Here is a 24,302-nt window from a genome sequence, read left to right as displayed (position 1 = left end):
AACTGACCAATCAAACCTGCGCTGCGAAACTGCGCAAAGTACTAATGACATGACATGCTTTAACTAACAATGATGGAGGGTGTCTAATGATTTTTCCTTTACACGAATTCACATCAATACCTTTTGAAATTCAAATTTCAAATTGACATACACCAACAAACCTATTCACAAGACTTAAAACCTTTATATGAAACTTATGGACAACCTTATATACATGAACTATAGTTCTAAGTGATAACAGGGTGGATTTTACATTGACACCCGAGATGATTGCTCAAGCCACAGGGATACCTAATGTCGGAGAGGTGTGGAATAAGCGCAAGATGTTGGACAGTGTTCAGTATGAGCCTTTCATTAGACCTGCATTCATGAGACACTTGACGGGTGTATTTCCCTTCAGATTTCTGAGGAGTGAGTATGCCCCCATGATGAGGCTTATCATGCTCTATTTCACCTGTGAGGGCAGATTTTCACAGGTATATTCATACCATATTCGCCTGTTGATGCATTTCACACGGGTACGGATGATGAACATCCCTGTTTTCTTGTGCCGGAACATTGAGAGGATGGTGCCCTTGATGCAGAGGAAGAGCCCAGCACAGCAGTATAGGAGCCTCTATCATTATGGTTTGATTCAGCTTGTGGTCATACATCAGTTGGCTCAGCAGGGCATCCCATGGGAGGAGTTTATCTCTCGTGAGCTTTTCACAGCACCACCACCACCACATCCTGAGGTTGTTCACGAGGAGGGAGGACCATCACAGCAGCATGACACCCCCGTGACTAGATATGTCAGCTCTTCTCCATTGGTCACTTATCAGAGAGGCCAAAGGGCTTTATTTGCAGCAGCTCGGCGAGTATTTTCTCCACAGCAGGTGGAAGGGGTCTCGCCTTCTTCATCAGCTCAGCGAGTGCTATCTCCACATCAGGTGGAAGGGGCCTCGCCTTCTTCAGCAGCACAGGCAGCACAGAGGGGCAAGCAGCCCATGATCGAGGAGGGAATGACCGGTGATCCCGACATTGATATCATTGATCTTGATACCCGCTCTCCTACCACGGAGCTTCATGAGGTCATTCAGCAAAAGGAGGCCGAGAACCGCTTGTTGCAGCAGAAGTTAGAGATGGCATAGTGGAGGATCACCTATTTAGAGTAGCGCAACAAGCAGTTGGAGGATGAGCAAACTCTTGATGAGTTGTGGAGGATTCGTAGTGACCGCAACTTGAATCGAAGAAGACCCGGTGATGTAGTACCCGTTGAGCGAGAGTCTATGCTTATCTGGCTCAATGCTCATTTGGAGAGGCTGTTGGCCAAGGCCAACCAAGATAAGAAATTGCTTAGAAACATGAAGAATCATTATTGGGCACGGATGCACGTGTGCAAGGCGAAGATGAAAGTGCTCCAAAGGCGGTTGGCCAAAGCACAAAAACGAAGAAAAAGGTCCGACCCCCTCCACATCTTGGCCGAGGCTTCCTTGAAGGAGCATGGCACTAAATAGCTCAGCCCCAGCACAAATTCCAAGAAATTTTGAGCATTTTGGGTCATTTTTGGTTTTTTCAGGCAAAAAACAGGTTTTGTCCCCTCAACGGGTCTCACCCCCCGCGCGACCCTTTCATTTGGCTACTATGTTCTGGGAAAACTCAGCATTTTTGGATTTTTCATGAAAATTTACACATGCTCACCCATTGCCAAGATATTTTATGAAGTTTTGGGCCTCCATAAAGTCAAAAAACAAGCAAAAAATGACTTTCTGCCACATTTTTGACACACAGAAAGCAGTCTTGGGAGATTGGAATTTTGGAGGGGTAAATGACCACCAAATTTAGAAATTCCATTTGGGTTGGAAATTAGACATCTAGACCTTTCCAACAAGCCTACTCTTGCCCCATTTGGACACCTGGAAGTACCCAAAAAGTGCTCTCAAAGGCGCACGACCCGTTCAGGAATGGCGCGCGACCCATCAGGCAAATTGCTCAGGATTTCAGCCTACAGCTCAGCAAAACGAAGTTTTGACTATGTTTGACTTTTTGGAGTTGATTTTTATCCTCCTTGTTGTAAATGATGTAATTTTATGACACTTTTACACTTATGTATCTCTTATAGAAGATTCATTCATGAGATAGGTGAAAATTAAATGAATGAATTGGTTTCCTAGCTTATAGAGGCAAGTTGTTTTGACTGCCTAGTTTTCAGTGCTTAGTTTAGAATTGGTTGAAACAGCTCCTAGGATAGTGAGCTCGACCCCTAGAGGCAGGGAAAGATGTTAGATGATCTATATTATGTACTCTCTTGCTCATTTTCATGGTTGGACTTTTGAGGGAGAAGCTCTTATTGTATTATTCACTGTATCTCTGCAATTTTTGGCAAAGGAAGACCAGGGTTTTGCAGTCCTTTTTGGGATTCTTGTGGTCACATGTATTGATGGTGTGTTTCTCTTTGTACTTGTAAGTGTGTTATGTGAATCATTTCCTTACTTTTCCTTCTGCAAATTAGGCAAATGAAGTGTTAAAGTAGAATTAATGACTGTCATGCTCTGCGTTTAAGTTTGCTTAATATCAATGTTTTCAACTATTTAAGGGGAATTCAAGGTTATTGCTTGCTCTCCTTAACTCCTCACCAGTCATTCTCATCCATCCATCTCTATCAAATGCATCAATATTGTTTCCTACCTCGCCCCAAAGAACTCCCTGCGAAAACTGTGTCCAATCCCCGCACCCGAAATTGCCATTCCCCAATTTTCCACCAAAACTTTAAAAATCCCAAATTTAAACTTCTTGATCAGTTTACTAGCCTAAAATCAGTGTTTTCCTATTGGTCATCTCGCCCATTGAAGATCTTTACTGAGATAGACCGGAGAGAGCCCTCTCCTGCCCCGTAGGGCTAGCTACGAGGCTAAGTGGTTTGATGTTGCCTTGAAGTTTACCTTTCTCAGCCTGAGGTGAAATTTCAAGCGCTAACATGTGGTTTGGGTTGTACCAACCTTTCCAGATAGGGAGGTGTGTTTGGATGCTGAGTACTTTATTCCTTCTCTTCTTCAAGATCTTCTACTAGAGAAGGTGGGTGATAATTAGTATGTACCTTCCGAAACCTAAGGTTAATTTCTTGGATTTCTACAACATAGGTAGGATAGGAATTTTCTCCATTGTAGACTTGTTGGGTATTCTTATTTTTTGGGTTTAGATTAGGTTGAGTAGGCATTTGGGGTTGATTAGGTGGATTGTTTTGGGGTAGTTGAGTTTGAGGAGGATGAGGAATTAGGGAAGGTGGTTCAATTTCATGAGGCCTCCATCCTTGTGAGGGATTACCCCATTGGTGTTGATATGGTTGGAAAGGAGGAATGAGAGGTTGAGGAAGATAGGGCCAAGGAGAAGGCATGGACCATGGTGAGTTATTTGGAGGATACCATGGAAATGTGCATTATGAATTGAATGGAAATAAGGATCAAAATGTATACTTTGTATAACTTATTTATATTGCCTAGGGAATCGTGTCCTCCGTTGTTTGATGAAGCAAAGTTTCTCCAAGCCACCTACTACTCTTTGAAACACTTGTTTCAGACTTGGAAGAGATGTACATTTTTTAGTTGCATGATTCTCCTCACACACATAGAATATTTATAGTACATTCAATGGGCACTCATTTATAGGGTGCATCTAGGGTAAAATGTGGCTAATTCCCTTTCTGCCTCCTCTTATTTCTTCTTGATATGCATTTTTTCCATCTACAAGGCAAACTGGTGTTAAATATCACTTTTAAAATCCTCTAACATACCTCCTATTTCATTCTTGATGACTGAGGTAGACACTAGAGAAATTGTCTAAAAGGGGCCTCCTAAGGAATATTATAAAATAATAGTGGAAATAATAAAATAGGATTAGATTACATGTTATGAAACCAACTCATAAAATAGAAGAAAAGATAGATCAATGACTTAGAAATTAACCTCTTTGAGGGGGAAACCTCCTTTACATTACATAAATGAACAATTCTTGAATGATACAAATGATAATACCTCCTTAGTATATATAGGAGTCTAAGGGGTCACAATATAATCAGAGCCTACATAAATATAATAATGTAAGGGAAAAAAATGACAATAGTGGGATTCTATGGGGGAACAACAATAACAACATGGGGGATACATGGGAAAAAAATAACATTAGGGGGATACACTAACAATAACAATAAGAGGAATACACTAGTATTATAGGGGCCTAACATGCCCCTCTCCTTCAAAAAAATGTTGTCCTCATCGCTTGAGTAGTTATGGATGCTTCTGTATAAAATTCTCATCCTCCCATGTGGAATCTTCAATGGTTGAGTTCTCCCACTTAATGAGATACTCTGAAATTAATCGATTATGTAGCTGTTGGGTTCTTATTTCTGTGACTGCTTCAGGCTCAAACATGATTTTTCCTTCTTCGTCAAGTTCTGGCAACACTATTTGAACTGGGAGCTTGTTAGTGATAACATTCTTTAAGCATGAAACAAGGAAAATTGTGTGTACTCGAGAAGGTTCAGGAAAATCCAATTTGTATGCCATAGTAACAATCTTTTGCAACACCTTGTAAGGACCATAGTACTTGGGTGATAATTTATTATCCTTCTTAGCTTGCTTCAAGGACATTTGTTTGTATGGTTGTAGCCATAAAAATACCCAATTGCCTACATCAAAACTTCTTTCACTGTGATGTTGATCTTCTTTTTGTTTCATTCGATTCCGTGCCAGATTGAGGTTATCCTTTAAGAGTTGGAGAACTTGTTGTTGATGCTCAATGTGATATTCCATTGCTAGAACCTTAGAATTTTCTCTTAAATATTATGTTATGGATGATGGATGATATCCATAAAGTTCCATAAGTGGATTCATTTTTGTTGTAGTATGGAAGGAAATGTTATACCATCATTCAACTAGAGGTAACCAGTTGACCCATTGTGTTTGTTTATCAGATAGAAAACAACGAATATATCCTTCCAAACATTTGTTTACTATCTCAGTTTTCCCATCAAATTGAGGACAATAAGATGATATATGAGCTAATTTAGTATGAAGACAAGAAAATAATTTTGTCCAAAAATTTCCAATGAAAATGGGATCTCTGTCACTTACAATAATATTTGGGTTTCCATGTAGATTTTGAATTGTTTCCATAAATGAATTAGCAACTGTAATGGCTTTAAAAGGATGAGATAATGCGCAAAATTGTGCATACTTGCTAATTCTATCAACTACCACCATGTTGACACTCTTTCCTTCAGACTTGGGTAAACCTTTGATAAAATCCATTGAGACCTCCTCCCAACGCTGACTTGGAATGGCTAAAGGTTGTAACTAACCCAGGGTCTTAATTATCTAAACTTTATTTTGTTCACAAACCAAACATTCTGCCACAAACTTTTGAATATTAGATTTAAGGCCATCCCAAAGAAAATCCGTCTTGATCCTGTGATAGATTTCTAAAAATCCTGAGTGCTCTCCTAAAGGGGAAGTGTACAATTCCAAAAGAATATTTTTCCTGAGTTGGGAATTCTTACTAATATACAAGAGATCTTTGTACCATAATGAATCATTTTTCTAGCTAAATGTATTAGATGTACTAGGATCTTATTGCAACTTTTGAATGAGTGTCCACACCTCTTCGTCATTCTTCTATTCATTCATTTCTTTAGTTATCCAATCAAGTTGGATAATAGAAATGGCACAAAACAATGCTTCCACATCCTCATCCTTTCTTGAGAGTGCATTTGCAACAACATTTTTCTTCCCTTTTTTGTAGATGATTTCAAAGTCATAACCCAACATATTTGTGACCCATTTTTGTTACTCTTCTAAAGATAATATTTGTTCCAAAAAGTATTTAAGACTATCATGAGATTTTTATACCTTAAAGTGTCTTCCAATTAAGTAAGGTCGCCATTGCTTTAGTGCATGTAATATTGCCAATATTTCCTTTTGATAAATAGGTTTGTGTAAATACTTTCCTTTTATTAGACACCTTTCAAAATCTATGAGTCTTCCTTCTTACACTAAAACAACACCAATTCCATTTCCTAAGGCATCACATTCCACAATAAAGGTTTTTGTGAATTCTAACGTAATTAAGACCGATGCTTGGCACATTTCCTCCTAAAGTACATTGTTATTGTTGTGCCATAATAATGTAAGGGCACAACAATAACAATAATGGGCTTCTATGAGGACACAAAAATAACAAAATAGGGATACATGGGAATAAAAATAACAATAGGGAACAAAATTGTTATTTTTTTGGCCATGTATCCCCCATTTTGTTATTGTTGTGTCATCATAGAAGCCCATTATTGGTCCATTGAAAGTATTCAAAATGGGTACCCTTTGGCTGGGAAATTTGTAGATTTTTCAGTAGATTCATTATCTCATGTGATATACTACAACATAAGACAAGAATCTACTCTACTCTTAACAGTGGAAACCAATAATGATTGATGAAAATAATAATCAGAAAGAGAAAGAATATCAATCACACATAACACAATATTTCTTTGGGGAAAGAAACTGCTCAAAACCCCCCTATTTATATTGCATTAATCAAAAATCTGAGAAGAAAATACAATGCTTGTTCACACTAGGACAATCCCTACACAAGTATCATCAACTCTCTACCTCACGAACCTGCTCTAGCCAACACTTAGCCAATTTTGCTGCCTACTAAGCCCATATTTCCTTGTGCAATTCCTAAGAGGATTAGCCCTTATTTATTTGGGAAATCCTTCTTCCAAAATTGTGCAATCCAAACATAGGTCCTCAACTGATTGCATGCATGATATGTACAACTCAGAAAATCATAAAACTAATATCACATTGTCCCTGCACTATAGTCTCAACTGGGTCTTCCTCTAAACTAACATGCATGAATTATTTGTGAGTGAATCTTTAGTTAACTGGTGTGGCATTGAGGATGCACTAGTGCACTGACTCACTACTAAACCTCTACTAGTTCCTCCAACAGTTAGAACTAGTTTAACTGACTATAACTCAGTTAGACTGAGTTATCTAATTACAACTCCAAATAACTCAACCTAGACCCCTAAAATTTAGGGATCACACTTACATGACTCCAAATAGACTTCCAACTCGAAATTCCTAAGTCAATTAAGTCAATTAAACTTAATTAACTATTTACAAGTTGCTATGAGAATAGAATTCGATTTTAATTCACAATTTAATTCAAGGACAAATTAAATTGGAATTTCTTGTTGCTATTTTTAACACTCCCTCTCAACAAGAAATGGATTATCAGCTACCCTGATCCTGTCTCTGTGAAACTCGAATTTACATCTTGACAATGCCTTTGTCAAAATGTCAGCATCCTGCTCCTCTGTGGGAATGTACTCCAACAACATAATCTGCCTCTGCACACAATCTCAAAGATGATGATACCAGATATTAATATGCTTGGAACGATCATGAAAAACTAGATTTTCAGAGAGTTTGATACAACTATGATTATCAAAGTAAATCACAATTGGATCCATCTTTTGACCAAACAAACCAAGAAAAATCTTCTTCATCCAGATTGCCTCACATGTTGCTTGACTAGAAGTCATGTACTCTACCTCTAATGAACTGAGTGCAACCGATCTCTGACCCAATACGGAAGATCCCTCCTGATGTGCTCTTCCTGTCGAATGAAATCCCTACCAATCTGCATCGATGGAGCCTTGAATCTTCACTCCCTCAGTCCATATATACCACTATCCATACTGATTATTGCCTCTAAGGTATCTCAACACATGCTTGGACACCTTCCAATACAGCTTGGTTGGCCTAACCATCGCTTGAATAAGTTGGTTAATTGCATAACACATGTTTGGTCATGTGATCACCAAATACATGAGTGAACCCACAAGCTGCCTATAAAAATTAGGTTCCACTACTTCACCCAAAGCAGCATCCTCCTTCATCAAGTTACCTGTTAGAGGAGTCTCCATGGGTTTACTGCTCCCCATGTGGAACCTTTTCAGTATCTCGTTGGCATACTTTCCCTAAGAGACAAAACATTCCCCATCACCTTGCCATACTTCCATGCCTAAAAAGTAGTGCATGAGCACCAAGTCCTTCATTTCAAACTCTCTTGCAAGATCCTCCTTGGAAGACTTGATTAAATTATCATCACCTATCATAATCAAATCCTTGACATATAAAACAATCATCAACAATTTAGCTTCCACCATAATATGGTACAAGTTTGCATCTGCTTCACTTTTGGTGAAGCCCAACCTAGTGAAGTAGCTATCGATCTTAGTGTACCAAGCATGGGGTGCTTCCTTCATCCCATAGAATGCTCGCTTGAGTCGACATACATGTGACTCTCGGTCAAAGGTCTCAAAATCTTCAGGTTGCTCAATAGACACCTCTTCCTCAATCATGCCATTAAGGAAGGCTATCTTTACATCCATCTGATGTATCTTCGAACCCATCTGCACCGATAGTGCCAAAATGGATCTAATTAATGAGTACCTTGCAACAGGATCAAAGGTCGCATCATAATCAATCCCCTCTACTTGATAAAATCCTTAGGCCACAAAACTAGCCTTATGTTTCTCCGCACTACCATCTGTTGCTTGGTTTACCTTGTAAAGACATCAAGAACTCACCAATAACTTGTCTGTCAGTCTTGGGACCACATCCCAAACACTGTTATAAACAATGGAGTCATACTCCTCAACCATGGCATCAACCCAAACTGGTTTTTGCACTTCCTCCTCAAAAGAATATGGATCTATCTCAACACATCCGCTCATAAGAGCCATGTATCTAGGGTACCTCTCAGGTGACCTCCTCTATCTACGCTATGATGTGGGTGCTCCCACATTCTCTCTCGCATCCTACAATAACCTTTCAACCTCTCTGGTTCACTTTCTCCCATCTCTGGAAGACTCTACCTAAGTGGATGTCTCCACTCCTAGATCCTCAACATGTGTCTGCTCCACATCAATCTGAAGCATCAAAATGTTTTAGGTGACAATGAACCTTTTAAACCCAAGTGATATATAAGATGTTGGCATTGTATTATTTCCATTGTTTTCAACATGGTCATGATGTTCGTAGTTGATTGGATATTGGGATGATTGTGTTGGCAATGATGTCAACAGTATGATGTCACTCATGTCAGTTTGTGTTGGCATGTGTTGGCGTTAATGATTAATCAGATGATGGATTTGATAGAGCTTGATGGTAGCGTGATGGTCTTTGAGGAATTGGCATGCGCATTGATGGACATGTCATGATGGTTTGTTGATGCTTCTACAGGTAAAGGATGATTCTACATGTTGAACATACAAATCTACAAGTGATGGTGATGGTTCGTGGTACACTAGTTGCATTGTCAACTAGGTTTTCATTAGGTCTTAATGTCTATGATTATGAATATGACTTGTTGTAGTGATATGATGGCTTGATGATGTTGCTACATAAGTGTTTGTCGATCTGTCAGAGGTATTGCAACTTGTTTAGAGGTTTGATGGAGAGTGGAGGACTTGTTGGAACTCTTGCCAAATTTGTTTGTTGACCTTGTAGGTCAACTTGGCATTGACACTTGGGAGGCATGTTTAATATACTTGCATATATGTCAGAGGCCATGGAATAGGTTTGGAGGCTTGGACAGGAGCTATAGAATATGACCCAACAAGTGGCAGAGGTTCAAAGTTGAGAGGTTATGGTTTTCCCCTATCCTATGCCCAATATTCTCCCTGAGAGTCTCATGAGAGCGAATGAAAAGTCCTAGTCACATTGAGGCAGGCCTATGAGAGTGATTGAAGATTTTGATCAAGTTCAAATTGTGTCAAGCATGTGACTGAGGCATTTCATGAGATTTTCTCTGCATTCCTTGCATTGTTCAGAATGAAATTAACTTGGAAATTCCTACATGCTTCCAGAAAAAGAGAAAAAGGTCACAAATGGTTTGAAATGGTCCTCCAATGATGTGAATGCATTTATTGCACAAGTTGTGATGTTATTGGATTAATTTGGTCAAATTTGTGCACCTTTGATCCTAGCCCCAAGATGAATTTCGCCCTACAGGTTTTGTGTTCTTGTCTTGTGAGCTTTGTGGTCATTGATTGAATAGATGTTGAGAGTATGTGTGCAAGAGAAGGTTGCATAGAGTGTTTATGATTCATACCTTGAGTAGAGTCTAGATGCTTTAGTCTATGAGTGTTATTGACTGAATAGTGAGCCTATCTGAAGCATGCTGCAGAATGGATCAAAATTGAAGCTATTTAAGTAGAGAGTGTTTGAAGAATAGTTTTTGTGTGCTGTTGGAGTATATGTTGGTGATCCTCTCACATTTGTCTTTGTAGGAGATGCTGATGCATTTAACACATAGCCATAGTGTCTCACGATGTTATTTTTATTATGCGGAATTATATTGTTGTGAGGGTCTTATTGTATTTAGATTTGTGTGGCCACAATTTTGTTATTGGAGAGAAAATGTTTTGTGCATTTGTTTTCATTTTATTTGATCATGAGATCTTGTTGCGGAGAGCATGTATGCAGATTTGATTTGTTGTTGATAATATTTTATTGGGATCCAGTTTGAAAATAGATGAAAGCAAGTTCGTATAATGGTGAAGAGAAATGAATTCATGAGGCAGGAGCAATGATAATGAAGCTTCAACCAAAGGAACAGTTTCTCATCCAATGGTGGTTGGATGGTCCAATAGTAGTTGGGTGAGGATCGATTGATCATGGTGTATTTCTACGTATGGTAGTCCATATATCCGTAAACATTAGATTCTTCTGATATTATCAATAGTATCGAGTCTCCTAGTCGATGGGTGTTGGAATTTTTTATATGAGGTCAAATCTCCATGCTAATGGGAGTCAACTAGCTATGTAAAAGACCAATTTCTTGACTAATAGAAATTCAAAGAAGAGTAGCAACATCAAGGGTGGTTTTTCTCCCATAAGGATTTCCACCAGAAATATTGTCTCTTTGTGGATGTGCTTTTGATTTGTTGATTTTTTTTCTCTCGTGGTTATCTTGTTTTAGTTGATTATATGTTTTATATGCATGGATAATATAATGTGTTGTTGGTGCATATAAATATGAATCAGTAAAAAGAAATAATTAGTAAAAATTGTAAAGAAGATCACACTACTGATTCACCCCCCCCCATTAGTTCTCAAATGTTTCCAACAATTGGTATCAAAGTGGGTCTCTTGGTTGCAGCTTGATCGTTGGAGAGTAGAACTAGGGTTTGTTGGCATTTTTTTATTTTTTTTGGCAGAATGGCTATCCTCACTACTACAAATTATAAGGTATGGAGAAAAAATCTAAAATATCAATTATTACCTTGTGGGTCTAACATTTGGAGAGTTGTATATGAAGCTTGTGGTAAAGATCCAATTGCAGATAAGGTTTTGCAGCACGATGCATAATATACAAGAATATTCATGATGATGATATGAAGAAACTAGTGAGTTTGAAACGTGCCAAAGATATGTGGGACAAGAGAGAATCCATATTTGGAGATGGTACCAATGATATAAGGAAACTGAGAAGAAGACCAATAAGAAGAAGAAGAATAAAAAGCACACACGCCTTCAAAAATAAGAAGCTCAGCCACAAGAGTCTCATTCTTCTAGTGCACATGATTCAATAGATGATGAGAAGAGATCAGAAAATAATGAATCCAAAGGTATATGTATTAATGATTTTATTTGGAGTTATAATTTTTGGGATTTAGATTTAAATAATGATGAAACTCATAGTGAGGATGAGAATGTTATTAAGGGTCTTAAAGTTGAGATTTATAAACTAATAGTTGCATGCAAGGATCAAGAAAAAATGTTACAGATTTGTGATGATAAGGAGGCTAAGCTCAAGGAAGAGATTGTATGCTTAAAGATTAAGTTGGTTGAATAAGAAAAGGTTGAGGAAGGTATGAGGAAGAAATACCAAGTGAAGGTGGAAGAGGTTGAGAGATTAGAATCTAAATTTGTTTCCTTAAGAAAGCAACGGAAAATGGAGAAGAGCATGGTAGCCTTGGATAATTTGCTTGAGATCCAAAGATCACCATTGGATAAATATGGTCTTCGATTTCAAAATGGTGAATCTAGTTTGCATGTAGGTAAAAACACCAAAGAAGAACCCAAGAAACCTGTAGCAAAAAATACCAGATCCAAAAGTGAGATCCAACTAGCAGTCGATCAAGTAGTACAACTAGCAACATAGAAGAAAATCTCAAGGAGCACCTACATTCAGAAGAAATTTTTCTCCTAGAGATGATTATGATAGATTTTTAAAGTTTTAGAGGAATCAAAGTTCTTTTGTTCCTTTTATGCATAATGTAGAATGTTACAACTATCACAAGTTTGGGCATATTGTAACAAATTTATGGAGAAGAGTGCATAGTCCATATCAACAGATATTCTAGCAATATCAGCATCTAAGGAGATTGGCCAACATGTATACTTGTGATTTTTAAGGTTATTGCTAATCATGTCACTTGTTTGGCCATAAGGAAATAGATTGTAGGTCTAATTGTTGGAAAAGAGACACATTTCATGCAAGGTTTAGATCTGGAATGAGCAGAAGAAGAGTTGATCCTCTTGGCCATGTGGAGTGTTATATATGCCATAGATTTGGCTATATGGCAAGAGATTGTTTGCTGCCCCGTTACTTAAGACAAAATCGTCAAAAGAAACAAAAAAAGGATCTAGCACAAAACCAATGAATTAAGGAAGTAAGCAAGTTAAGGAGGATAAGAAGCATATCAAAGAGGAGAAGTAGCCCAAGAATGTGTGGAAGATAAAGGAGAAACAAATTTTCAACTAGTGAAGAGAATTCCCTCCTACTATCCATGGTTATTTCCTGCATACTTATAGAGGATTGTAGAATTCATGAGAGGTGAATAACCTTGGGGGAGTGTATGATGGAGTTTTCAACAAAATATGATGAGCTATTTTCATCCTCGTGCACTTTCAGGTCCGCAAGATCAACCTGCACATTAGAGATATATTGAGCTCAGGGGGAGCTATGTTGTAATAGCCTTGGTCAAAAATCCATGTAATAAAAGTTAATAAAGGAAAATTAATAATCATGGTCATAGGACACGTATTCCAAGATTAATGTTGGAAAAAACATCATAGTGTGGGTGTTCATTTGGTTTATTATGGCTATGGAAATTGGCAAAGGCAATGGCTAAGGCTTTGGAAAGGAAAAGTGGCATTTATTGTGATTTATTTATGAAAATAATGGAAATTAGGAGTAAAGGAAAGTGAAAGGTCACAAGTTGCATGTGAGGAGGAAAATGAAGGAAAATAATGGAAAATGAGGAAAATGGAGGTCTAATTAATAAAAAGGCTTCTGAGGATCAATTCATGGCTTTTGATCAGATTAGTTTTGGACCTCTCATTCTATTCTCTCTCTCTCATACTCTTGGACACTTAGATTTTTCTTGGATCACTTTTGGACGAGTTTGGCATACCTGGGATTTGGAGCAAGAAGGCAAAGAAAGAGCAGGAAAGTGCAAGAGGACATCAGGATCAATAGCTATAGCAGGTTTTGCTTGCAGGTACTGAGTTGCATGTATGTTTTCCTTACTAGTTTTGACATGAATAGCATATGCATGTGGTTTCTTGGTCATGATATGCCATTTGCATGGAGGATTTCTTGGCTTGATAGTGGTTTTTCCTAGATAGCCATGGTGTTGTGGGAGTTTTTCCCTCTTTCTTTCTGGTTGGTTCCCATGTTCCTTTGGTTGTGGGTTGAGTTATTAGTCCTAGATCCTTGGTTGGAAAAACAATCTGGAGTCCTGTAATAGCTTGAGTTGAGTTATTAGTCCTATATCCCTGGTTTGAAAAATGCTCTGGAGCCCTTGGTGAGTTGAGTTACTATTCTTGGAGCCTCGGTTGGACAAACGCTCTGGAGCCCAACAGCAAGTGTGGTTTGAGTTACTAAACCTGGAACCTTGGTTGGAACAAATTCTCTAGAGCCCTGGACAACTTGGCTAGAGACAAATCTAGTGATGGTTAGTGATGTTTGACCATGAGGTGGAATAATTGGTTGAGGTTTGAGGTGGTTTGGCCTATGGAAGCCCTAGTTTGATTTTGATGGATTTGTTTTATGAGAACCCACATTCATGCTTAGAATATGGAATGGGGGTGATTAGATGAAGATAAACTTGGTTCAACCAATCTATAGTTGGGTGGAACATGGAAATCCCGAACCTGGTTAGCCTTTGCATTCATCAATAAGATCTCTATTTCTCCTTGGTATTTTGTGGGTAAATATACTTGTTTATATGTGGATTATATGGTTGTTATATCCTTGGTATTTCTATTGGTTATATGTTGGTTATGAATGAGTTTTATGACAATAATAATGTATGTCTCTCATCATGTTTTGGTTAATCATTGAATGTACAATGAATATATGGCTTAATAGATGGTAATGTAGTCATTATGATGAGGTATGAATCCTTCTTAGTGGTTCTCAGATAAGTATGAGACCCCTATGCTAAGATATGTTATTTAAACATATAGAATGCATATTTGTGACATGTTTGACGAAATGCCTGTCATGGCTAGTAGGGTTCCAGTCTAGTCCGTGTTAAAGTATTTGCATTTGTATCATTGTTTTGAGGTTACCTTTTATTTCTGGAAGTTTCATGGAGTTCTGTGTAGTGGCCTAAGTCATAGCCCTGAAAAAGTGGCAAAGAATCTAGAGTCACTAGCACATAACTACCCGGAAAAGTCCCTAATTACATGCATGCCTTGTTGTGGGAGCGACTAGAGGGTGCCAATTGCATGCATACCCATGTCAAGGGAGCGACTGAGGCTTTAAGGCAACAAAATGTCAGTTCGTCTTAGGGGTTGGTCACCTGCATAGGTTCAATAGATCTTGGGGGTTTTGTTGCAGGTGTAGAAGGTCAAGTTGTCTGTGTTCCATCTGTTCAACTTCCTTAACTATTACATAGGGATTTGAATCATATAATAGTAAATCTTTGTCACATTTTTACCCTGGTTGGATGGTTAATTGCGTAGATGTGAGAGGAGGGTGTTACAAAGTGGTATTAGAGCATGGATTCATTTTCCTTGGGTGATGTATCATTTCCATTCGCCTTGGATGAATGTTTTGTCATATGTACATGTCAGTTGCATATAGGTCCTTGTGCTTGTTGTGTATGCATGGCATTGGTCATGATTGTAGTGTTGTTTACATATGAAAGTTGATGGTGTTGTGGGTGTATGTGGTCGTCATGAGTGTATGTTGGTTATGCATGTCAGTGCTTATATTTCATTATGCATACATTGATGTGGTTATAGTTGTCATGCATGAGGTCATAACATGTGGTTGGTATGATCATGCACTGATGACTGGATAATGGTTGAAACGATGAATAAATGATTATATGATTATGTTTATATGTATATATTGCACTAATTTGGTTGGTATTGTAGATGAGATATCCTCCCTGAACTATGCAAAGGTACGTTGGTTTGTTTATGGTTTGGTTTAGTTGACATAATATACCTTACATGAAGAAGAGATCAAATATGACTAGAAATATGGTAGACTACAGAGAATCTCCCTACAAATCAGTTGAGCAACTTGGTGTTGGGAAATATTCTGACTTAGCAGACACATTGAGGATTTTGAAGGAAGAAATAAGGAGTTGTAAAGTAGATAATGACATAATCATGTAGGCACAGGAGAAACAAGCAGAAGTCAACGTAGTAATTCTTCAGAATCTGTCAGAATTTCAAAGGCAAGGACCACTTCAAATTAGCTATGGACAAGACGATAGGACTAATGGGGCATATGGTAGGATATGTTGCAGTGGGCGCAAGTTAGGTAGATATGAAACAATCAGGGATGGAAGGTTCTTGGATACACTAGACAGGAGAGGTGATGGACACAAATACTATTCTAGTTCTGGTTCCGATAGGTATCATGTTCATCATCATTATCATCCTTATATGAGGAGTGATAGGGGTTATTTTCTAGATGAGTTCAAGAAAGAAAAGCCACCTACATTTGATGGGGAAATGAAGAAATCACAGGATGAAAAAGCATGGTTGCTTGGAATGAATAAGTTCTTCAGGATACATGATTACTGAAAGAAAATGAAGGCCATAATAACTACATTCACTTTTAAAGGTAAAGAAGATATCTGGTGGGAATATGTAAAGAATATCAAAGATATTTATGAGGAGGAGCTGACCTAGAGTGAATTCGAGAGACTATTTAGGAATAAGTATATATCAAAGAGGTACTATGACGATAGGGAAAAATATTTTTATGAGCTAAAGATGGGACCTATGACTGATGAGGAGTACAATAGCATATTTCTAGAGTTGTTGAGGTATGTGCCTTACCTTAAGGAGGAGAAGGTCAAGATTTAGAGATTCGTCAGTGGGTTGTCGATAACATTCAAGGATAGGATTGAGTTTGATGAGCCTAGATCATTGGAGGAGGCCATATGGAAGCTAAAGCATTGTTATGAGAAATCAAAATAAAAATTTGAGACTAAAATAGACTGGAAGGGTAATAATAAGAATAAAGGGAAATGGGACAAGAAACAAGCAAGGCCTCGGGACACAAGTAACAAAGAGAATGCAATGCCACACAAGAAGTTCAATGCATCTCATAGAGGACAAGAATTCCAGTCTGAACAGAACAAGGGTGATGATAGGAAGCCTGTATGGTCTTGGACTTCTAGAAAAGATTATTGTCAGAGAGATTGTCCACAACAACAGGATGGTATACTGCAGATTTACAGTGCTTGGGAAGCAGATATGGTTGGGGATGTTGGACAAAGTGTTCCTAGGATCTATGCATCATTGGATAATAGGCAGGAAGATCACCAAGCATCTATTATCAATATGGATGGTAAGCTTCATGATCGAGTTGTTTCTATTTTAATTGACCCTGTACCTAATTATAGTCATGTTAATCCCGACCTGGTGGATAAGTGTTGTTTGAATAAATAAGTACATGCAAATTGTTGGTTAGTGCAGTTGGCTATAGGTACAAAGAAGCGAGTTCATCATTAGGTAAGAGCTTGTGCATTTGAGTTAAGCGGTATGCCTACATCAACACATTTGAATGTATTTCCATTGGGATCATATAGTATGATTTTGGGTATGGATTGGTTGTATCTCCATAGGGACAAGGTGGATTGTTATGACAAAGCTATTGAGTGTTTGGATGATAATGGAGAACAGATAATATTACAGGGTAAGAATAAAGCAACATCAGTTATGATGGTGACAGTTATCAGGAAAAGCACAATCACACGAAAGCGTGTGTGTTATTTGCAGTGCATATTTCTAGTGACAAAGGTAAGGAAGTTGAGGATGTGGATGTATTGAGAAGGTACCTAGTTTTACAACAGTTTCAGGATGTATTTCCCACAGATATTTCAAATTTTATACCTCACAAGGAAGTAGAATTTTCTATTGAGTTGGTACCAAGGTCAAAAACAACATCAAAAGAACCATACCAGATGAGCACTCTAGAGTTGGTGTTAGAGCCTAGATTGACCTTAGGCTAAAGGGAGGCAATCCTAGGATAACCACAAACCAGGCTTAACCTAGTAGCTAGCCCTACCAGGTCAGGAGAGAGCTCTCTCCTTGTCAATCTCAGTTGAGATGATGGGAATGAATATGGATTTTAAGATAGGTATAGTAGCTCTAGGGTTTTTGGTTGATTTTGATGAGTTGGTTGCTAGATCAAATGGAGCAGGCAGCTTTGAGTCTGGGAAATCAAATCAGAATTGCAGGGTGTTCTGTGGGGCGAGGTAGGTAGGTGTTTTAACACTTAGAATTGAGTGAGATGGTAAGTCTAAGACTAGTGAGGGGCTGAGGAGGGCATGCAAAGGTCATGAATCCTCTTCAAACAGTAGAAAACATTAAAAACTAAATGTATTCCCAAGGCAGAGCACTGATATCAATGTATTCCACCTATCTATCTTGATTCATTTAGTTAAGAAGAAAGAAATAGATGCTGGCACATATAACACATGAGAGAAACTGATAACAAAAAGGAGAAACAATGCTAAGACACATTACCACAAGAATCCCACAAAATAGTTGCAAACCCTGGTTTATTTCCTTGCCAAACTGTTGTAGTGATGTACAATGAAGCTCAAAGCATCCACAAGAGTCCAACCTTTACAAATGACTAAGAAAGTACATAATATAGGCATCAAACCACCTGTGCTAGCCATCAGGGGTTGAAACTATGAGAAGAGGGGTGGTTTCAACCATATGTTAACTAAGAACAGGAATATAGGTAGTGGAACAACTTGCCTCTAAAACCATGGAAACTGATTCATTCAACCCCAAACCACCTCAAAATGATGAATCTACCCTCAAGAGTCATTTTTCAATTACATTTACATACCATAGCATCATTTACATTCATAGATTCATCCAAAAGGAGAAAAAAATTAAAATTATATAAAAACTAGGCGAAATTTTGATTTCTGGGAAAAACTGGCAAAATCAATCCTATGTGCAATGCCCCTGATCCTATGCACAGTGATTTCTCCAAGCCAATTTTGGGGGCCTTCCCCTTAACCAAATTGAGCCCAAGATGGCTTCTTGGAAAGGTCTACCTATCTAGTTTCTGGAACATCTTGAATTTATGAATTTGGAGGTCATTTTCCTCTCAAAATGGAATCTCCCAAGACTGCTTCCTATGTGTCAAAAAAGTGGCAGAGAGGTCATTTTTTGGTGATTTTTTGGCCTTTAGGTGACCAAGATCTTCTCCAAATTTGATGAAACTTTCTGGGTTTTTTTATTTTTTTATGATGAATCCAAAAATGTAAACCATTCTCCCAAAAGTGCTCCAGTCAAAAGCACAAAGCCACCGATTGGGATTTCCAGTGTTTCAAAATTCAAAATTTGAAAATTACAAAATTTTACCAAAATTGTCCCAAAATTGGCACAAGGCGCCCTCAAGCACTGCTTTGATGAGCTAATGAGGCATCAGCTAGGATTTCTAATTTTTTTTGCTCCTTTTTGCTTCTCAAATCCTTCCTTAGTCTTGCCTTAAGCTTCCTTATCCTGATATTACATATTTCGTTCCGAGTCATATAGTGATAGGCCATGTGGCAAAGCATTTTCTTTTCTTTATTGGCCTTCTCAAGCAGCTTCTCAAGGTGAATTTTCACCCTCTCTAACCAAGTTTCTCGATCATTCTCAATTTATTATTCAATGGAGGTCATCTTGACCATTACCTTCTTTGCCTCTTGCCTCTCTTCTCTAATCATTTGCAACTCCATGATAACCTGCTTGTCAGTTAATTTCTTGTTTTCTTGCTCAAGGTAATTGATGATCCACTTTGTCCTTTCCAAATTGACTGACAAGGCTTGAATGTTAGCCTCTTGTTGCTTGATGATGTCCTTAGTGATCTTTTTACTTTGAGTCTCCAAATCAATGACATTAATTCCCTGTGTCTCCTCATGAACAACAAGGTCAAAATCCCTCTCGTGCTCATCACTAGGATCCTACTCTTGGATTTTTTCTTTGGCTTTACCTCTGCCCTTGCTTTGTTTCCCAACATGTACCTATTTTTCTGAAGAATAAGGCAAAGCCCCTTCCACTCCTTGTGGAGATAGCATTTTCCTGTGGCCTGTAGATGAAGGCGAGACCCCTTCCACTCCCTGTGGAGATAATACTCGCCTAGCAGCTACAAAAAGTGTCCTAGTACCTCTCTCATAAGCGACAAACACTGGCACTCCAATAGTTTCAGCTTCTTTAACTTTTTCATGTCCTGAAGGTCCACCTTCCTCCTAATGCATCGATGAAAATATTTGAGGGCCTTTGAACACCTCATGAGAAATGAAGGTTTCCCATGGTGTATTCAGTAGATTCAACTGATGTAAGACAATGATCTTGATCACAGAGAAGTGGTAGATGCTATTCAGTTGTTGGGGATATGGCTTTTTCTTAACATAGTGTGCCATCTTTTCAATATTCCGGAACATGAAGTAAGGAATATCCATCATTCTCACTCTAGTAAAATGCATCAATAATCTAATGTAGTAGGTATACAACCGTGAAAACCTACCTTCACAAGTAAAATATTTAATGATGATCTTCATGAGTAGGGCAAACCTGTCCTCCAAGAATTTGAAGGGAAACACTCTTTTCAATTTGCCAAGGTATTTAGCCTTGATGTAAGGCTCATAGTATTCCCTGTCAATGTATTGTCCTTTGTTCCATTTTTCACCTACATTTGGAATGCCTGTAGCCTCTGAAATGATAGCAGGTGACAGAGTGAAGGTAACTCCAACAAGTTTTACTTCATTATTGTCTTGGTGTGTCACAAATAGCCTTGCTAATTCATGATGGAATTTGACCCTCTCCACCATTTCACAGAAACCATAACAAGGCTGATGCTTGAAACATAGCAAGTAATTCTCTCATACTAATGGGCTCCTCCCTGGTTATCTTTCCCCCTTTGTGAGGTCTCTTCTACTGCAAATTTATTTCCCTAGAACTATCACTGAGGGTCTCTTCCCCAGTTTCATAATCATTGTCCATTGGTTTTAATGACTGTAAATGCTGGTGAGGAATGAAGGAGTAGTGTGGGTGAGTGATGAGTATGAAGAGATTTCAAAAAGAAGGAAAATGAGTGAGGTGAAATGGGGATATGAATGGGATTAAGGGAGTGAAGGGTTTGGGGATTTAGGGAATAAGGAAAGTGAGTAGGGTTTGTATGTAGGGTATAGGGTTTCAGGGATTGTGTATGTGAGATAGGGTTTGGGAGTGTTATGAGAGATAGGGTTTATATGGGGGTAAGGTTTTAGTGTATGGGAATTTGGCAGTAGTAGCAGAAATGAATGAAAGACTTTGGTGAATAGTGCAACCATAGTGAACAACTATGATAAATAGTGAAAACGAGGGTTTGATTTTCATGGATGAAAGACCAACAAGAAGAACACTTTACAGCAAGGAGGAAGAATGCACTTACTTGTAAAGGAGGTGAACTTGGAAATTTGAAGTGATTTGAGGCGATTTGAGGTAATTTAGGTGATTTAGCAGCGGTTTTGGGTGCGTTCAACAGGTGCGCAGCGCCGATTTTATGCGCAACGCCAGTGTTATTTTACACTGGTAGGAGCTCCCAGGTGCACAGCGCCGATTGTATGTGCAGCGCTAGCTGACAGGTACACAGCGCCTGCGATTTTCTTCAAAAACACCAAGACTTTGTTTCCTTTTGCTCAATAACAACTAAAAATAGTGTTTTGGGCTCTCCAATGCAATTCAAACTTCAACAATGTGGTGGCATAAGATATGAATGGCCTTTTGTAACTTTTCAACCCTTTGATTTTTCATTTATCAAAACCCACTTTATAATGTTTATTTTCTTTCCTGAAATACTCTGTTTTTGCTGATATTTAATTTTTGGCTTTTGACAAGTGGATTGATGTTGATTTCTTTGACTTTTTTGTAGTGGCAGGAGTTGACCAGGTCACCAGGTGACTATGAGCAGCTTATGAATATTTATTACATATAGAAACCATAAAATTACATTAAATTACATGAAAATAGAATAATAAAATACAAATGCATGTTTTACCTCAAAACAAGTTTTGAGGTTAAAGAGCTTTATTTAGCTTACAAAAAGGAAATTATGATATTTTGAACTTGTTTTTAACTCCTCATGTGTATTTTGACCATTTTTATTCATTTTAAATGACCATGGCGAAAAACCCTAAGACCTAGTGAAACTAAACCCTAAGACTAGTTTTTATAAATGAAATGAACTAGAATGACTATGAATGACTAAAAAGATATGTGAAATAGGTCAGCAGGTATATATCATGAGGGACAAATGAGATGAAACCCTACCATCAGTTGATCCATGACCTAATGGAGTGCAGCTCATCATAATGGGACACCTAATATGAAATGCAAAAGAGAAATTTGATCACTGATGGTAGTGTGAAAGCACTGACACTAACAGTTGGTAGCGTTGAAGTTTCAGTTGAAGGAAATGCTTGACAAGGGGTACATTAGGCCAAGTGTATCACCTTTGGGCACACTAGTATTGATTGTGAAGAAGAAGTATGGTACTCTTATGTTATGCAATGATTACAGGAAGTTGAGAAAAGTGACCATTAAGAATAGGTATCTGTTGCTCAGGATTGATGATTTGTTTGATCAGTTGAAGGGAGCACTAGTTTTCTCAAAGATTGATCTGAGATTTTGATATCATCAGGTACACATCAAGGAAAATTACATTTAGAAGACAACTTTCTAGATGAGGTATAGACATTATGAGTTTGAGGTTTATGTGCTTGATGAATAGTGTGTTGCGTCCTTATATGGATAAGTTTTTTATTGTATTCATTAATGATATATTGATATGTTCTAAGAATGAAGAAGTGCATACCGAACATTTAGCAGTAGTATTAAGATTGCTAAGATAGCATCAATTGTATGCTAAGATTAGCAAATCTGCTTTCTTTCAAACAAAGGTACATTACTTGGGACATGAGGTTTCCAACAGAGGCATAACAGTAGATCCAGAGAAGATAAGGGCTATCATGGAGTGGGAAACTCCTAGAAATGTGGATGTGGTAAGATCATTTATGGGGTTAGTAGGTTATTATAGGAGCTTCATTAGGAACTTCTCACAGATTTCATATCCCATCACAACATTGTTGTTGGGACTGGGTCCCCTAAGGTCAAGTTTTGGGGCTGAAAGCCCAATTTTTTGTGATGTATAGTGTAAAGTCTCTGCAAGTTATGTTCGCGGAGCACGTAGATGTAAAGCGTCATAAAGGGTTTTTACCCTTCATTTATGTAAAGTGTGTCGACTTTAGAATATCTACCCATGGTCCATGGACCATGGGATTGTATAAAATGGGAAGTCTTAGAAGAGTCTAAGGCAGTAGATTTTAGCGAAGAATGAATATAATGGGTCAGTAGAAGGGATGAGCAAAGAGTCTTAGAATAGAAGAGAGGCTTTGTAGTTGTGTGCGCAAAGGCCTAGAGTTGTGTGCGCAAAGGCCTAGAGTAGAGTCCGTAACTGAGTGCACGGACCCCTGCAACTGAGTGCGAAAGGTAGTTTTGAGTCCGTAAGCAAATCTGAGGTATAAATAAAGAGATTGTTCTATAAATATATGTGCTTTATCCAGTTACTTTTGTTATGAATGAATGCATTTATGTTATGATGAATAATGGGTTTATGATTTAATGTTGCATTGATGTGTGAATCTATATGTTTTACATTGTTATATGAACGCAAGTCATAATATCTATTTACGCGAAGAGTTTCTTAATGCATGTTAAAATTATCAGACACTTAAGTTGATCTAGGTAAAGACAGGAGTAGAAGCAATAGCGCGTAAGTAGTTGATTCGCTTGTTTAAGGTCCGCGAAAGACAGTCGTAGACCTTTGTGAAGGTCTAGAGGTTGGTAAGAGAAAGTCATATTGATAAGCCTTAAGGGCTTATCAATCTGTGTGAAGGAAAGGTAGGGCATAAAATGACATCATCACCATCTCTAGGTGCGAAAACTTGGTTCTGACATCCCCCCATACTGCTTCGGGTGAGACTTCAGTCTGCACTCTGCAGATTAATGCTGAAAGGGCCAGTAGTGTAGGGATTTGTTTGGAAAACTTAACGCTGAACCTAGGTCAAGAACCCCTAAGCCAACAAATGGTTTTGTTGTCAGGACCGAGATATGCATAAAGAGATGTGTGATGTCGCATCACTGGAATCCAACTAAAAAGGAAATTGAAGATTGGTTGGATAGAAAGATCCAAAAATTCGTGGCGTAAGATAGAAGGAACCCGCGATTGACGAAAGAACAATGTTTGGACAGGTATCTGTACGTAGAGACACAAAAATTTCTTATGTTCCTTCCTAGTTGAATTATACGAGTGGATCACTAAATTGGTAGATGGCCAAGTAAGGTGGAGGTTTGACGGTCTGATAGTGTGGACCCCAGAGTTAATGCGGAGATTGGAAGCCTTTGAAGATAAGATCGCACATGTTGTCGATCACTGGCTTGATCGTATCATAGGAGGATTTATGATAGATTTCGCGTTCGATACCTTGGTTAGCTACAGCGAAGCAGAGTGACGCTTCTTTAAAGGACTGCGAGGTAAGTATTTAAGGTCTTTGAATACTTGGATTAAAATGCTCTTGTGTGAAAAGTGGGTTATGCAATTACCTTGATGTTTGGAGCTACGCGAAGTGGAAATTTATTCATGGACAAAAAAGTAAGAGGACCTAAATATAGTCGCTTGATTGAGCCTCCTTTGAGTGACGATGAAGAAGAAACACAAGCTTCTCC

Source organism: Pinus tabuliformis, chromosome 2_2, assembly GCF_031772625.1.
Source record: "Pinus tabuliformis cultivar Carrire ecotype Pingquan chromosome 2_2, CPIR1, whole genome shotgun sequence".
Lineage (NCBI taxonomy): Eukaryota > Viridiplantae > Streptophyta > Pinopsida > Pinales > Pinaceae > Pinus > Pinus tabuliformis.
This window is presented reverse-complemented; position numbering follows the sequence as displayed.